Below are 17,689 nucleotides of genomic sequence, written 5' to 3'. Positions count from 1 at the left end.
GAATGACTTTACCTAGCACTCATAAATGTTTTTGGGAAAAAGCATAATCTTGGCTCCAGAGTCAAATAGCATTTTGACAGGGGCATAATTAACTAGTACCAGTTCTTGAGGCCCATCGCATGTATTTTCTGCAACTTGACAAATGATAACCTCTTCTACATCCTCCTTGAAACGATCAACCTGTCTGACCTTCTTGTGATCCTTGCCTGACCTACAGCACTTGGAGACGTGACCGTTTCTCTCGAAAGTTTTGGATATAACTTTCCAGCCTAGAAAGTCTTTAAAATTGGCCATGTGAACGGAGTCCCCGCACCTGAAACATTTCCCTTGAAAGCTCTTCTGAGAGGGCAATTTTTGAGCTGAACTAGTTCTGGGTTTAACACCTACATCTACCAATATGTTAACCTCAGAATTTTCTTTCTTGTTGCCTGAAGAGTCCTTCTTTATAAAGTCAACACATGCCTTGGATTGTTCCTGACACTTGGCAATGGTTATGACTTCTTGAAGAGTGGGAATGTCTTTTTGCCATAAAGCATCCCTCATTTTGTCTTGTACGCATCCCAACATAAATTGATCCCTCAATCCCTCTTCCAAGGTAGAACCAAAGTTACATGTAGAGGCTAATTTACGCAAAACTGTTAAGTACTGCTGAACCGACTCCTCTTGCCTTTGCATCCTTCTTCCAAAATGATACCGCTCAAGAACAGTACTTACTTTAGGGAGGTAATGTAAGTCCAGTTTTTTAATGCAAATTTCATACTCATGGAGAGTAGCAGAGTCACTATTAGAGAGCTCAGAAAGATGTTCAAACACTTCTTGATCCTCTGACCGTAAACAATGCATGATGAGAGAGGTTCTCCTCTCTGTGCTTAAAGAAGTACCACAAACCCGACCATAATGTGTAAATACCTTTTTCCATTTTTGCCAGGGAAGAGGAGGATCACCTGGTGAGCTTAAAAAGAATGGCGGTGTAGTAACGTTTTGCATAGTGTAAATGCTATGTGAAAAGAGAACAAGTAATACAAAAAAAATACAACAATGAAAAATAAGAGGGCTGAAGAGACTTGTCAATTAAGTGGTATATACCTATAAAGTAAGTACAGCTGTGCGCATCAGCGAATGTAGTAGGACTGTTCGTTGAAATGCAGGTATACTGAGATTATGTAGTGAACACTGTAATCTGTGTAAAAAAGCTTATATGTCGAGGTAAAGACCAACATTGGTGGCTGGTCTTAGGAGGTGGGCCATAGTGTAAACTGTAGCTAGAACCAAGGAAGTGCAGCAATAGTACCTGCCACCAGTTTCTGTGTTGTAACTGTAAGCTGTGTGTGCATCAGTGAAGAAGCCAAACACACAATAGTAAGCTGTGTGTATCAACGTGAAAGGCACACACCTGTGTATCAGAAAAGGACCTGTTGTTGGAGTGACTACAGATTACTTCTTCTTTGTAGACATCCAAACAGTTGTTCCCTACGGGAACGCAAATGAATGACCGAAAGGGTAGCTGTGCGCATCAGCGCTGAAGAAACGGACAAACAGGAGAAGGACACCTCCAATATTACCCTAATGCGTAAATTACACGAAGGGCAGCTATGCGCGTCCGCGCACAAAAGAAACATGCATCGCCGAAATTCTTACCGTGAGTGGCACCAGTGCAGCAGTCGCGATGGTTGCGAGTAGGTTCAATGCAGAAGGAGAGCTGAAGTGTAGTTTGGTAGAAAGCATCTCTATTCAGGACCATGAAGTACAGAGACCCCATCGAGCAGCAGGCTGAAGATAACTGAAAAACCAACAGTTCAAACGAGTGCCTGGCCTCACCCTAGTCCCATTCAATATGTTCTTGAACCCTCCCCAACTGCCCTTCCTGAGAGAGAAAGCCCTGTCCTCACACCCAGGCCTTCCTGCCAAAAGGCCTAAACAATTGCTTCTGCTCTAGGAGCAGTTTTCACACCTCATCATCATCGTAGTTGTTTATTTTGGAAAACAAATCCCTTATAAACACAGGTTACAAAGTTCCTTAAAACATACTACATAACAATTCTTATGCTCTGTCTAAATACAAACCTAATTTTCAAAAATAAATCAATACAGATGCAACAAATTCATTAACAGTTATTAGTCTATGGAGCACATCACTTTCTTACAATTTATATGTGATTAAAAACTTTGATAGCGCATCAATTATTAAGGTGCTTGTCTCGGGTTTATGTATGCACAGGGATTCAGAATAAAATCTACCAGCCACCAACATACTGCGATAATCCACTGGTTTTCTTGAATTAACATAACCCCCCGAGCTAAACAGAAAGTGCTCTTCAGTTTTAGCTGGCAATAGGCCTACAGGGCATAAATTGGTCTGAGATGTTAATGGAGCCCATTTACATGTAAAATTATTCATAGGGAGAATTCCCAGGCGGAATTTGGTGTAGAGATTCTTTGCCAAGGAAGGCATGGTATTATCTGTATAATCCTCAACAGCAGGAATACATTTATGATCTAAAAAAGGGTCTATCAGTCCGTGTGTCTTAGCTTGTGCAGGACATCTTTCCCTCACAAACATGCAGAAAATGTTTTGAGTTCACTGACAGATCTTGCAATAATATTCCCAGGTGTAACTCCCAGGTTTTTCATATCTAGTTTATAGAGCGATGATTTTACAAAATATAACCATGGAGTATTAGGTGGTCTATCCAATAAAAGCAAAGAATTCCTTCAAAGAATTCCTAATAAGGCTCAAGTTCAGGTGTTGATTATGTATATATCCAGTACAAAAATAGTCTCAGGGTTTTAATGTCACCCACCCCGACTTGAGCCTATATCCAAGAAAAGTGGGAGCACAGGAACACTTGAAGGGGGACTAAAACGAGAACGGGAGAAATAATTTTCAGCCACTAAAAACATCAAAATATAGCAGTGTACCCAAATCGTTGCTCCATAAAGTGCTTCCCCTAAGCATTAGGCACAATAAATTCGTAGCAGGGGTGACAAAGATGTCTGAACAATTTGAGACATCTTTAGAAGCACAATAGGGTTTAACGGTAACGATGGAGCTGAAGGGTGTTGCGTCTCCTCCAGGCAGCACGACGTGAGCCTCCAATGGTAAGGTGGAACTTGTGTCCCTTGCCCAAGCCACGGCTCTTCTTGCCAGCTGAAGTTAGCCCACGCATCTCCCTGTGCTTGTGGACTGCTTTGGTGATCCATTGGATCTCTGGGTTGCGTCTGATGACTTTGTGGAAGGTATCAATCAGAACCACTTCGAAGAACTTGTAGGTGGAGTCTTCTCCGACCCAATATGAGCTCAGCACTCTGAGACCTCCACAATGGCGACCAGCACGCTCCTCAGCAACAGACTGAAGGCTGCGGGCAAACTTGATCTGGTTAACACCATGGTGCACAGGTTTGTCATAGGTAGCACCTTTGGGGACAGGACGTTTACGACCACCACGGCGAACACGGACACGATAGATCACATAACCTTGTTTGGCCTTGTAGCCTGCCCTGCGAGCCTTGTCAGGGCGGGTGGGACGGGGTGCCCGGTGGAGAGCAGGCAGCTGGCGATACTGCCAGCACCGAACACGCAGGAGGAACCGCATGACGTCCGACTGCTTCTTCCTCCATAGCTCCTGCATATATTTGTAGGCACCCATCCTGGATTATTCTGAGGCTCACCAGCTGGAAAGCTTGAGACATGATGAAGCTCTATACTATAAAGACAAATTGCTTTTACAAATTTGTGAATTTGAAAATTGTGTACTTTATTTTTGCAGTATTTATTTCAAGGCCACAAATATTATGAACAATTTAGAAAATAACCCAGCAGAGATTTAAGCCCCATAGGGGTTCTGAAGATTAAGAGAGGGTCAACTGCGTACATCAATGCTGGGATTTTACTATCAGCTAATAAAGGTGAATCATTTTGGCAGTTATTTAGAAAATTGATAACTCCATTGATGTAAAGTGATGAACAGAGTAGGAGCAAGGTTGCACCCCTGCCTTCCACCTTTCAGATAGAACAAACAAACAATATCCCAACAGGTATTATTCTGGAGACAATTAAACATGTATGCTGAAAGCATTACAGGTACAGAAATAAGGAGACTTGAATCAAATTAAGTTTTGGTTGTTATTCATCATATACTTATACAAGAATTACGTGGAGGCAAAATATACAGTTATAGCAGCACTGTACGAGAGAAATCAATAACAACCCGATTGCACTTGGTGCTTAGGTATGTGCAAGTGACATAAGTGGCGACGCAAGTGACAAAGTGGACAGCGTGAACGGCGCGGAGTGAACAATTGTGTAAATTATATACAGTGAGTGGGATCATGTGGCTCAAGGCTAGTTTCAATTACATAAGTGACTGATTTGGGTAATTAGTATTTCACAATGAGCCATTGTAGAGTATACGCCATGTATTGCGCTGTGTTTCGATGACGCTTCGATCCTCGTCAATTGGGATCGTCTTCAGGACGGGGTTGTCTGGTTTGGATGGTGCTGAAGAGAATGAAGGTATCCAGAAATTAATTAGTGCGACTCCACGAGGTGGAGGATGAGGGCGTCTTCTGGCCAATTTGGTTTAGGAGCGGAGACGAGGTCGGTGAATCGAGCACCGTCAAGGGACGTCTCCTATTTAAGGGTTTGAGGTGTCCAAGGGGTGGGGGTTGCAGTTCCTGAATGAATCGTAGTTCTACTCGGGATTGAATCCTGCGGCCGTGTTGGGTTAGGCGGCTTCACCTCGTGCCAAAACTGGTATGAGTGGTAATTGTCACACAGTTGGCAGCCCAAAACCTTCAGTCGTTATCTTTTGTGACTTTTATATGGTTGCATGAAATGTGCAACCAGACAACTAAGGGGGTCATTAGGATGGTGGGTGGACATCCTTTCGGGGATTGGGACCGCCCGCCATTGGTGCGAGGGTCCCGTTCCAGACATTAGGATGCGCCCGCCACACTGGCAGCCGCATCCTGTATTCCTGACATTGCGGCGGGCGGTGCTCTCAGCACCGCCCGCCGCAATGCCAGGAAGGCATGTTGTGCACTTCCATGCACAACGTGGCAGGAACCACGCTGTGCCTGCCATGTTGTGTATGGAACTGCAGGGGGGTACCATAGGTACCCCCCATGTGCACCCCCCACCCCCCAGAATCCCTGGCGGCCCGTTACGGGCCCCCAATGGCAAAAAACGCATGCCTTTCCGTTGCTCAACCCCGCATTTATGCTAATATGGATGGCGGTGTCTCCCAGACTGGGCACAAGGACTCCCTCTTTCACCAAACTTTGTGGCCTTCATTCTAACAGACTGACAGGATAAGCTGTCTCCCATGTTGCTTACATTTGGATAAGCAAAACTGCTTAATATTTTCATGGTACAACATGGCTAATGTGTGATGAATTGGGAGCATTCACAAATGACACTTAGGGGACCATTAGGGTAAATATGTATGCATACAATGTGCAGGTAATTGTTTAGATACACTACAGATGTCTGCTGAGGATTTCCTTTGTAGAGATACTCCTGGCGCAGAGGGCCTTGTTTACTCACACAACACCACAGCAAGTCAACCATATCTGGAAGCAGGGCTGGAAAGGCAAGCCTTACAGAACATACAGTGAACCAGACGTCTAACATTGCCAATATGGGACTACAGTGCCCACTGGAAAAACAAATTGCCAGGAAACAAGGGCTGTTGTTTGTACCAATATTACACAGAATCAGCCGAGCATATAATTTGTTGCTGTCCAGTCCTGCTGGGATAGAGGCGGTTATACCTAAGAACAATGGTCATGCAAAGAGGCCCTAATGTTTAACTACACCACCACGGTGCTGATGGTCCTTGCATGAATTGGCAAGTTTTAAGCGAAAGCAGGAAGGATTCTACGAATAACCCAACAAACGGAGACAGAAGATTGCAATATACAAGCCGCTGAACGTTTATTGCCGCAGTAACACTTTCTGGGGGAGCACTCCATATGAATTGGCACTAAATGACTTCACACACGCACCTCACACCTTAGGACCCAGAGCACATTGGTACGCACGAAGGGTGCATTTCTCGAGGGTGCTGTGCGCAGGTCTGAGTTTACATCTGGAGTCTTATTTACCTCTGGTACAATCTCTTGGTGGGGTTCTCTGCATAAATATGCGCCACATAGACTCATGCGCTTTACCTGTACCACTGGTTTTAATGCAATACCTCATCTTCATTGATCTGGGAGGAGTACTGTTTGTAACTCGCATTTTATGTTGCACCAATTCCGACACACAACTTTATTTTATGCATGTCTGCATGGCACAATATTGCACGCCCACATACCACTTGGTTTTTGGCTGTGCCCAGTGTTGCTCTATTCTGTATTTGCCAAACGAAACAGCTCTTTGGGTTATTTGCTGCTCCCATATCAATGGGCTGTAGCACTTCCTGACACTGTTAACCTTGTTTGGGCAACAAATGTTGTGACATTTTATATTTTCATATTTGGTGTCATTGTATGACGTAATATACATTGTCTTTTGTAAATGATTTTAGGTAATCATACAATAAAGATTTTACTTACTTACAGTGTCTCAGCAATTGTCGAATTTGCCTGTTTTTCTAGTGGTTAGAAAGAAAATGTTTCACCTGTCTTGAAATTACCCTAGCCCATGCTGGTGGTGGGTGCATGATTACCCTTTCCTACTCTCATGTGGTCCCATGGAAGTGGTCTGCACAAGTCTCTCGTTTGTGGACCACAGAAAAAGATGGGCCGGAATTAATTGACCTGATTATGAGTTCAGACTTTAACATAAGCTCAACTGTTCCACTCATGACCCTTCATTTTTGGGTGTATCGATGATATGAAAGCTAAACGATTATTAGGAGGATTTCATCTACAACATAAAAGCACATTATCAAGGAGAGTGGAGCATTATGTGCACCTATGTTGACAATCTTCGTTGAGGCAGGCTTGCAGAGACAAGGTTTGGCCTCTAAACTGTGATCTACCATTGAAATATTTGTGTCCCATCTTCCAAGAACATGCTGTTTGCAACCCTCTGCCAAAAGAACAATCACAGAAACACGTTTGTGGCCATCTTCGTCAAAAGCATGCAACAGCGAGCCATGAGGCTGTGGAAAAAGGCACGAGGGTCGCCCGATGTGGAGCCAGTTGCTAACCTAGTTCAACAGGACACTTGTACTGAGCAGCCATTCTAGGACCCTTCTGTTAGAACACTCTGGTGAAATTTGGCATTCACTCCATTGGTAATGGACTGATGTTTCTGAACACTTAGTATAGCAACTAGACGCAGGGGCAGCACCTAGAAGTAGTGCCATAGCATCTTGGAGGAGCATAGGATAGTTTCCCAGAACACGATTTGTGTAAGTCGTCCTGAGCAAGGGCCTATCTATTGAATGGTTCACTGTATTAAGAAGGCTGTTCCCATGTTCCCTCAGCAAAGGAAGGATAAGGCACATGCGGACCACTTGGTACCATGACCTTCCATAACTTAGATCAAATGTACCATGAGGAGGGATTTCATAACCATGGCTTTAGTGTTGAAGGTTCATAGACCATAAGCACATGGATAGGTGCATTTACTTGAGCTGACCTCCACTTAGGCTACCGAAGGTTTCGGTAAACAGCTCCTCTGACCTTTAAACAAGAGCAAGAAGGTATGCATTGTGCAGTTGGCCAAAACACCTCCATAGACATGTGATGTGAGTAAATATATAGGTTGGGGCTAGAACGTTCTAGAGCTCAAAGGTTCTGAAAGGAACTCCTGCTAGCTTTTTACCTCTGTAATGCTGAAGGCATGCAAACTTATTGTATGACTCTATACAGCCATATACACACACATGGACATTCAGTTTATTGTGATTCACTCTCATATTACTTCTATCTGAGTTTCTAAGCTTACATCATCTACAATTAAGATTTTAAACCTACATCATCCTCCCGGTGTAGGCCTTGACTGCTCACGAGCGCCTGAGCCTAAATAGGAAGCTGTTGACATTCATTGAGCTTGCAGAAGTATCTGTTCTTGTGATTCCAGGGACAAATCATAATTCTTATTATAAGTTTTGTCTACTTATCCCTGAGATTGTATACCTACATCATCCTCCCGGTGTAGGCCTTGACTGCACCTGAGTGGCCAAGGCTAAATAGGAAGTTTTTGGCATTTCGGTGAGCTTGCAGAAGTAGCTGGTTCCTGTGGCTCCAGGGACAATTTGCAATCCTTGTTACAAGTTTGCCTACTTTTCCTTGAGTTCTAGGGGCCACAGATCTCTAGCCTTGCATTGACAGTAACTAGACTGAGGTCACTAAGTAAAGAGACTCACTGCAGGCAAGGACCGGCATGTGTGCTACATGGAAGGCCAAGCTAGTGGGCAGGCCGAACATTCAAACAGGTGGGAGCAGTACCACTTCAGTTTAGGTGCTATGAAATCTGGTACCACATTCAGGCTCCATTGAGCCAGAATCCTAAGGATGGGATTTACATCTGTCTCCCTGAGCTTCCTGCAGCAATCTTTTTATCTGGCAGTGCCATGTGAAGCCTGTCAAAGGTCAAAGATCGCCAATAGCAACTGATCCATCGCATCCTTGCCAAGGAAGCTTTGCCTACTGAAAGAGGCATACTTTGATCTTAACAGTGCTGACCATAAACAGCCCATCTCACTCCTAACCGACATCCAAGCCAACACCCAATACATTGTTGTCTCCATGCCACCGAGCAGGACCACTAAACTGCACATACTGCAACCCCGTCCCCACTTATCTCCTTCACTGCAGACCCTATAATCATGGCCAACAAAGCAATCTAAGTGGCAGTTCCACTCACTCAAGGTCTACCTCACTGATGCCTCCAACAAGGCCTGGCCTCATTAGCTGTCAGATCAGACCCCAGCACTGGTGTGAATGCCCCATTTGACTCCCAAATACCTCTGCATCTTGAAGCACCACAGAGCTCACATACAGCAAGTGGTTTATCCCTAGATAAGAGTATGGCTAAGGCCGGCAGCCATGATTCCCAAAGGGGAAGCTGTTCCAAGGAGACAGCTTCCCATGATCGAAACATTGACCACCCAACCTGTGCCTTGTGAAAAGATCAGTGGTTTACGGCTGCAACATCATCACAGACTATGAATACATATCTGCGTATCTCACAAATAGGGCTGAATGTCTCTTTTATGCCTTCTCCTATTTGTGATCTGGAAAGGGTCAGAAAGATTAAAGGTGTTTGTGGTGATAATCTTGTCTTTTTCCTAATTGTTGTTTTTGTGACATTAATACCTTTGTACATCGGGCCCTCTATTCTTTCTTTTTCCTCACTTTCTATATTCCAGTTTAAGTTGCCTCTCTCATCTGGCTGCCCACAAGGCCCGGACAGAAAACTCAGTTTTGCTCGTGGAGTTTGTGGATTATGGGCTCTCCGCAGCAAAGCATGGAGTTCTGGAGTCCACCTTCAGGCGCAAAGAGGTGTTTCTGTTTCCGGTCATACATTCGAGATTTATTTTGTCACTCGCTTGTCAGCGCCGCAATATTTTCGAGCCACTAGTGAGCACATGCAAGACTTCACTCCTGCTTGCACAGATTCCACCCTCGAGGGCATCAATATAGGGTCTATTGCAAACTCACCACTCAAGTAGCTTTTGTGACTGTTCAAGTTGTTTTTTAGTGTAAGAAGACTCTTTTTAAAACTTTTTTTCCAACAGGAAGGAAGTGCCCCAGAGACTCCCACTTCCTTTCCTGGCCAGCATGCTCCTCCCACTGTTTGTCCAGCTCCTGGTCACTTTTCATTTGGATTTGGAAGGATCACACTCTGCCTGCAGCACATACACCATTGGATTTAAGGACTTTGTATTTTTAGATTTCACAAGTAAGTTAAAAAACTCTTGCATAAGGGTGTTGTTTATTTCACAGAGGACATGCACCAGTATTTATTTATTCTTTTATTCGATTTTTCAAATTTATTGTGGTGGGTGGCCTGCAGTTTCAGTAGGGGCCCAGTTATATTTTTGCATATTATTTTTCTTCTTTTGCAAAGGAACAGCATTGCACAGTTGAGTACATTTTCTCCATGTTCATTAAATTTGTAATATTTATATATTTATTTTACTATGTGGCCTGGTCTGCCAACAAGCCATCCAGTCAGTAGACCCAGGCCAGTACTAATCATGGGTGCATGAAACAACTGTTTCTGTTAAATATTTTGTTTTAAAACATCATTTAGGACTGGGATGTCATTGGATTAAATTAAAAATGAGGGTTTTTTTGTATTTCACTTTTTTTAAGTACAAAAAGTGTATGTATGTTATATGTGGGGTATTTTATAGCTCAGGTAATTTTCATTGTTAGCATTGCAGAATTAATGGTAATACTTTCTTCAGTGTTACAATGCCTTCTTTTTCTGGCCAGGGACTGTGCTTGCCATAGGCCACCCTTTGTCTTTGTTCTACATGCCATGTGGCCAGGAGCCATTTTGTAGAGTCTCTGTCCATAGGCCTGAATGTGTTCTCTTCTTCCTCCTTGCTTGCTGTTGTTTGACCATGTGGCTGGCAGCCATTTTGTTAATCCAGCCAGTGCGTTTTCCATAGGCTTGCATGAGTTCTATGTTCCCCATGCCTCCTTTCTCACTGTTGTTGTTTGACCATGTGGCTAGCAGCCATTCTGTGCATCAAGCCAGTGTGCCTTTGCCATAGGCTTGCATGTGTTCTTTGTTCTCCCTGCTTGCTGTTGTTGTTTGACCATGTGGCTGGCTGCCATTTTGTTAATCTACTTAGTGTGTCTTTGCCATAGGCTTGCATGTGTTCTTTGTTCCCCATGCATCCTTGCTTGCTGTTGTTGTTTGACTTTGTTCTTGGCAGCCATTTGGTGCATCCAGCCAGTGTGCCATAGGTTTGCATGTGTTCTTTGGTTCCCATGCCTCCTTGCTTGCAGTTGTTGTTTGACCATGTGGCACAGCCATTTTGTGCATCCACCCAGTGTGCCTTTGCCATAGACTTGCATGGATGGATGCGATATCAGTTTAATAATATAATTGTAGTACATGTACTATTACGAATTTGAGTTTGATGAACAGTGCTCTTATATTATATGCATTTTGTTTGCATTTCTTTTATGTTTCACCTCCTTGCCTCACAATAGGTTTCTTCTCATCCTCCCATACAAATATTAGCAATTATTGATCATTTTCTATTTACATTTTTAATTTAATTTTTGTTATCTTGTATTTGAATTTTTTAATATTGATTTTTTTCCATTTTTCATTTTGTTTATTTTATTTTTTTACTTGTTTAAATTTTTTTTTGCATTTTACCTTAGTCCATCCTTCCATCCACCCACCATAGGCATTTGGCCGCGTAACAGCAATCAGTTTTTTTTTTAGGAATAATTCCATTTCCTCCTGAACACCCTGGCTGCGGTGCACTGTAGACACATCCGCATCATTCATTTTTTAATGATTATTTCATTTCCTCCTGGGCCACATTGCCTGCCATAGGCAAACACTAACCTTCATTTTTTGAAAGATTATTATTCCATTTACCCATGCAGTTCCCTGAGTGCCACAGGTGTCTCCTTTGGAATAGATAGACATAAAGCAAAGAGCTATATCTGTATCATGTGTTATCCTGATTAGAAATTAAATGTTATGGTATGGTGGTGTGATTTCTTTTTAAAGTGGTTAATTTATTATTACCGCAGTAACCAATCAAACAAATACTGCCCTTGTCTGTACTAATTCAAACTGCAACAATGCCACATTTCACTAAAAGTTGTTGTTGCTTGTTTGCTTTTAGGTACACAAGAGAAGAAGAGACATCACCCGCAGTACAGCCAAACGGAAGGCCTGTACAGTGACGTCAGTCCTCCAATCTCTTGCGCAGCTTAGTGCCACTGCCAACTGAGAGCTTTAAGATGACCATAAAGAAAGTTGCTCCCAAGAAAGTGGTCAGTCAAACGAAGCAGCTTTCAACTAGTGGTGTGCTGACCACAACATTCTTTGGAAATCGTATGCCTGCCGTACTGGCCTCCTGGGAGCAACACTCCAGCATCAACAGTGCCACCCCAACCTCAGTCCAAGACTGTCAGTGAGACCACCACTACAATCATAGTGACGCTGACAAGCAGTGATGCTGAATTTGATTTGTCCCTTTTGCAAAGTAGTGCCCAATCTTTTCAGGAAAAAGAGCAAAGTGGACAGTAACCGCAGCCAGCAATAGTGCATCTGCATGATGTTGGAGCAAAACCTGTTTAGCTTCCTGCTAGCAAGAACCTACTCTTCTAGAATCACTGGCTCCCAGATCTCCAGTGAGGAAAAGGAAGGGTACTAACCCACCATCTTCTCCAAGCACCACTTCTGATGGTGATAATAGGGAAATTGATTGGACCCCTGCAGAGCTCGGGAGATGCCATGAGAGGCAAGGAAAAAGAAAAGTTCCTGAAAGCCTTAGAAATATGTCTGCAAAATCACTTGTAACCTGGACTAACCGGACTTTGGGACTCTGTGCCGGGACCAAGTTGCTTCGCTTTGCCTCCTGAGCCCATGGACACTGTTCGCCGGACCCGCTCCGCGGGTCCCGCTTCACAAGGGCACTCAGCGGGGTCTGTGGCAGCGAAACAGGGCTGCGAGCGTGACGGCAGGGACTCCATCTACCAGGAGTCCTTACGTGGCCAATAGGCGACACCTGACCTGCTCTCCCTGCAAGCTACGCCCCCCAGCGCACCGGCCGCCTGAAAGTCAGCCCTCCCTTCCTGTCCTGGTGGGATTGTCTGCAAAATCACTTGTAACCTGGACTAACCGGACTTTGGGACTCTGTGCCGGGACCAAGTTGCTTCGCTTTGCCTTCTGAGCCCACGGACACTGTTCGCCGGACCCGCTCCGCGGGTCCCGCTTCACAAGGGCACTCAGCGGGGTCTGTGGCAGCGAAACAGGGCTGCGAGCGTGACGGCAGGGACTCCATCTACCAGGAGTCCCTGCGTGGCCAATAGGCGACACCTGGCCCGCTCTCCCTGCAAGCCACGCCCCCAGCGCACCGGCCGCCTGAAAGTCAGCCCTCCCTTCCTGTCCTGGTGGGATTGTCTGCAAAGTCACTTGTAACCTGGACTAACCGGACTTTGGGACTCTGTGCCAGGACCAAGTTGCTTCGCTTTGCCTCCTGAGCCCACGGACACTGTTCGCCGGACCCGCTCCGCGGGTCCCGCTTCACAAGGGCACTCAGCGGGGTCTGTGGCAGCGAAACAGGGCTGCGAGCGTGACGGCAGGGACTCCATCTACCAGGAGTCCCTGCGTGGCCAATAGGCGACACCTGGCCCGCTCTCCCTGCAAGCCACGCCCCCAGCGCACACGTACATAACCAGTCCTATACCCGCGCACGCGGGACGCGCGCTGACCAAAGCGCGGAGCGAAGCCCGGGCAAAGGGCGGGCCGTTTGAGGCCGTTCGAGGATGGGAGAGACCGGGACCGGGCTACTCCCCTTGGTTGGACCTTATTCACCATCTTATCCCCCAAAAAGACCGGATCAGACAGACGTCAGAATGTGCACCAGGGAAACAAGGAGTAAATCCACGCTGGCTGCTGCAGGAGCCGCCAAAGGTACCATTGATAACTATTTTGTTAAAGCAGGATCACTCTTGATCGAGGACATCGCTGTGCTAGAGAGACGTATTTCCCAGGAAATTGATTGGGTTAGGAGATCATCAATGGGCCCATTGGCTCTAGCCAAGACTCCTGATGGAAGGCTAGAGGCCAACAACCATACGAGCGGGGCATCGGGGGTCAATCAGTCACTCACTAACCTTGATCCCACAAATGAGGCTTTGAGTGATTTTGAGGGCATGAGTTTAATGACCCTACCGACGGGCCAAATTCCAAAAACCCCACTTCAACCCTCTGGCCATGAACCGGCCAAAGCCACCACTAGCGAGAAAGTTTCCGATCTTTCAAGGGGAGTTAGGGAAGGAGCTATCCAAAAAAGAAAGAAAGGGGGCCAAACCAAGAGAGAGAGCAAGATGAAAACTCCTAAGTCCAACCCCGCAACAGACGCTGTTAGTCCTAATACTATCAGCTCAGGCCACTTATCAGAGGACAGAGCAGTAGCCCCACCTATCGTTATTGCATCTATGGATACACCATCTCACCCCAATACCTCATTGGAATCTTCTAGCGAGGACATAACACTCACAGATATAGGTGCACTCTTTAGGTCTCTTATAAGCCCCTTAGAAGCCCGCCTAATAAAGATTGAAGCTAGGCTGGTCAACATTGAAAAATCTACAGTCCAGCTAGCAGATAGCTTGAAATCAGAAAGTAGGGGAGCCAAAGGGGGGTCAGATCCAAAGCTTAAAAAGGGCGTTGACGCAACAACCACGAAGGAAAAATATATAGCGAATTGCTTCCTCCCATGAGCAGGCCCAAAAACTTTTGGACATTGTACCGGGCATTTGTTAGTGGTGCGGGGGAGGAGGAGGAACCGGAGTAAGGTGGGGAGGTTGATGTACTGATTGCACCTGAGGATATAGAGTAGGGCCAGGGTAGGGAATGTAGGATAGAGTGCGGCTGATGCCACCAGGAGACTGTAGTGGGATCATGGCGGGCAGTGGGGCTTTGGGCTGGGAACTACTCATGTCGTTAGGCGGCGCACAAAACTTCCCCTTTCTTAGTTGAGCAGCGATGTGTTTAACCTAGTAATAGAAAGGTTGTACATAGGTCAAGAGCACAGATGGCGATGTTTGGGTGGGGGGGCAGTTGGGGTAGGAATTAGTCTTTTCTTTCCTTTCCTTCTTTTTCTCCCTTACGATACGGGCGGAGTCGTGCCTATTTCTCCCTTGTTCGGCACTGATTCCTATTCGTACACACTTAGTATTTTGTTGACACTTGCTATGCACAGCATTTACATCAACGATGTATGGAATTAGTTTAAATCGACAATGCATTGTGCTTACATTATTCGCCGCCGAGCCTCCGGGATGTCGGCATTCAGGCTGTGTCATATGATTGCTGATCGCTTGTAGTGATAATTTGTACAAGAATGCCACCCTATTGGATTGCAGGCGACTCGGCCTGTTGAAGAATCTCTTGCTTGTGAATAAAGATACAATTTAATAAAAAATAAATAAAAAAAAAACACAAAGGAAAAAAACGGCCCAGCTACCTCCCAACAAACGCAATACAAACCTAAACAAAATAAGATCCCTCAACCCTTGGCTAACGTAAACACAACTAACCCACCCACACAAACCCAGACACCATCACTTTCAACTCCAAACATAATCCCACAACCTAAAGATACTGCCATTCCCTCTAACAGGTCACAGAGAGAGCTACAACCCGCTGATAATACGCAAAATAACGCCCGCAAAGCCAGACCTGTGAATTTACCACCTGATGCGTCCCCTTATACAGTAATTGTAGCGGGGGTACCCGAGCTGAAACCCACCGCTATAGAGACGACTGCCTCCCTCAAGTACAAAGTTATCAACTGGTTGTCTACATACAGACCTCTCCCACAAGGCACAATTAGTGATATTCTCATGGTAAGACGGGCTACCTGGGTGGGAAACATGAGAAAAACAATCAGTGGCGACTGCGTCCTGGTTAGTTTCAGAGAACCCAGTACAGCCTCTTACATTTGCAGTTGGGCCCCTGACGATCAAGGGAACCACATCCAGCCCCTCCCCCTCTCATTCTTCTATCCATCGAGTACGTATACATCTGAAGATCAGAGATGGGGGAACCACCAAGAAATGGCGGGAGAATGGGAGTGTAACTGCGGAGGGAGGAGGGACCCCTACTATCATAGGAGATTGGCGCCAGAGGATTTACCCTCATATGGCGACGAGGAGTCCTGGGAGTTTAGCACTAGGAGGGGGGGCGGATGGGGGGAAGATTGAGCGGAGTTCCCAGGCCCCCCAGAATCCACCAGCCAGTCTACCTTCCCACCTTTAATAGGTACAGTACCCTTGAAATGGTGGATTGACAGTTCAAGTCCAAAGGTAGGGACCAGCACCATTTCTATTCTATAAATGATAGTGAGGACAGAACCATCCCCCCTGAACAATCCCCGGTTCCATGGGAACAGATAGCCGCTCCCATTGAGCGAGTACATCACGGAGATCCCGCCCACTCTATAGTAGATACATCTGGCAACGGCAGGAATTCATGGGCAGCTCAGGGGGAACTATTTCAACACTCAATGGCAAATCTGGGTATAAACGAGAACAACCACTCTGACATCCAGCCACCATCCATAAGGCCTCCAACACTGAACTTGATTTCATGGAATGTAGCCGGGTTGGGTAACAAAATGGGTACCCTTTGGGACCTACCTCCGATTAAAGGGCATCACCCGTGTGGTACTTGCTCGATGTGTGCCCTCACTTGTAATATAACGAGTATTGACATTGGCACCACGAGACCATGGGAATTGCGGCAATTCACCAATTGCAATAGTGAGAACTTAATCTACCAAATCACTTGTCCCTGTAACGAAAAATATATTGGGATGACGACCAGGAAAGTGAGGACACCCATGCTAGAGCACAAAAGTACATTTCGATGTAAGAAGAATGTCTCTAAACTGACAAATTTTTTGACAAAAAACCATGGAGAAACAGACTTTACTTGGACCGTACTTGAAAAACCCTTCATACCATCATATGTCACAGACGTGGCTAATTTTCTTTTTAAGAAGGAACAAAAATGGGTTTTTAAATTGTGTACTGACACACGGGGGCTGAATGATGACATACCCTGGCTAAGCATTAAGTGAAACTAGGTACCACACTCACAGCTAGATATAAGTGACCATATATGATTTTACCCACTGATACAATCAGAATTGTTTGATAATGGTGCATGAACTCTTAATCTGCCTTCAGTATGTGATACCTGGTTTTCTGAATGGGGAATGTACTGTATTTCGGTAGTCATGGTATATTTAAGATGGACTTGTAAATATTCAGAGACGCTTTGGGTGCCCCTCAATGGTCTCACCTATTCTATAGTGTAGACGTGAAGAATGCAATAATAGTAGCGCTAAAACGGGACCTGTATGTTATGCATGAACTCTAAATATCAATGCCCAACTAACTTGGCAACCGGGGCACACATGCCCTTCGCGAAAGGTCTATCCTGAGTTTGGGCATAGCTAGGTAAAAGAACTACCTGGTAGGACGCCATGACATCATCTGGTAGTCCTGTTAAGGTTCAGGTGGCGACGAGTTACATAGTATATGAACTACACGAGCGGACGCAGTGACGTCACCGTGTAGTTCTGAGACGTCCCGCGATACCACGAGACTTTTACCGTCATGTACCGAGATGGTTGAGAACTCGGAAGCGTTAGTCTCGGGGACATAAGGCTAGCGTATGAGACACACAATATCCCTAAATAAGCTTAACAAACACTATAAAATAAACTGGAACTACAATAAACTAGAATGGCTAGGAGAACTACAATATCTGACGCTATGACGTCACTTTGTAGTTCAATACAATATCGCGAGAACACGCGATCGAGGGTTGTTTTAGAAAAGTTTTCGATCTTTGTAAAGTATGCATAAAGTGAGGATCATAGAAACTTAGGCAATAAGATGCAACAAGGGATATTGCTCTGGGATTTGAACAGAACATAGACACAAGCATCTGTTCAACTACAAAGGAATTACACCTGATTGGTAGAGGGGCCATCCAGTGTCCAGTGAAATA

The 17,689-nt window shown here is 45.2% G+C and overlaps 1 long non-coding RNA gene and 1 pseudogene across 2 annotated transcripts in view; both read right to left on the bottom strand.

Moving 5' to 3' along the window:
* Positions 1-1,647: 1,647 nt before the first annotated feature.
* LOC144799025 (uncharacterized) overlaps positions 1,648-17,689 on the bottom strand; it is a 708,806-nt gene continuing 692,764 nt past the window's right edge. For both annotated transcript variants that reach the window (XR_013603730.1, XR_013603729.1), the window contains exon 4: positions 1,648-1,780. This is a non-coding gene — a long non-coding RNA (uncharacterized LOC144799025). The remainder of the gene's footprint in view (positions 1,781-17,689) is intronic.
* LOC144798529 (large ribosomal subunit protein eL15 pseudogene) lies at positions 3,005-3,692 on the bottom strand (annotated as a pseudogene).

This window comes from Lissotriton helveticus, chromosome 12, assembly GCF_964261635.1.
Source record: "Lissotriton helveticus chromosome 12, aLisHel1.1, whole genome shotgun sequence".
Classification (NCBI taxonomy): Eukaryota; Metazoa; Chordata; class Amphibia; order Caudata; family Salamandridae; genus Lissotriton; species Lissotriton helveticus.
Note: the sequence above shows the minus strand (reverse complement) of the source record. Positions and strands in the feature narration are given on the sequence as shown.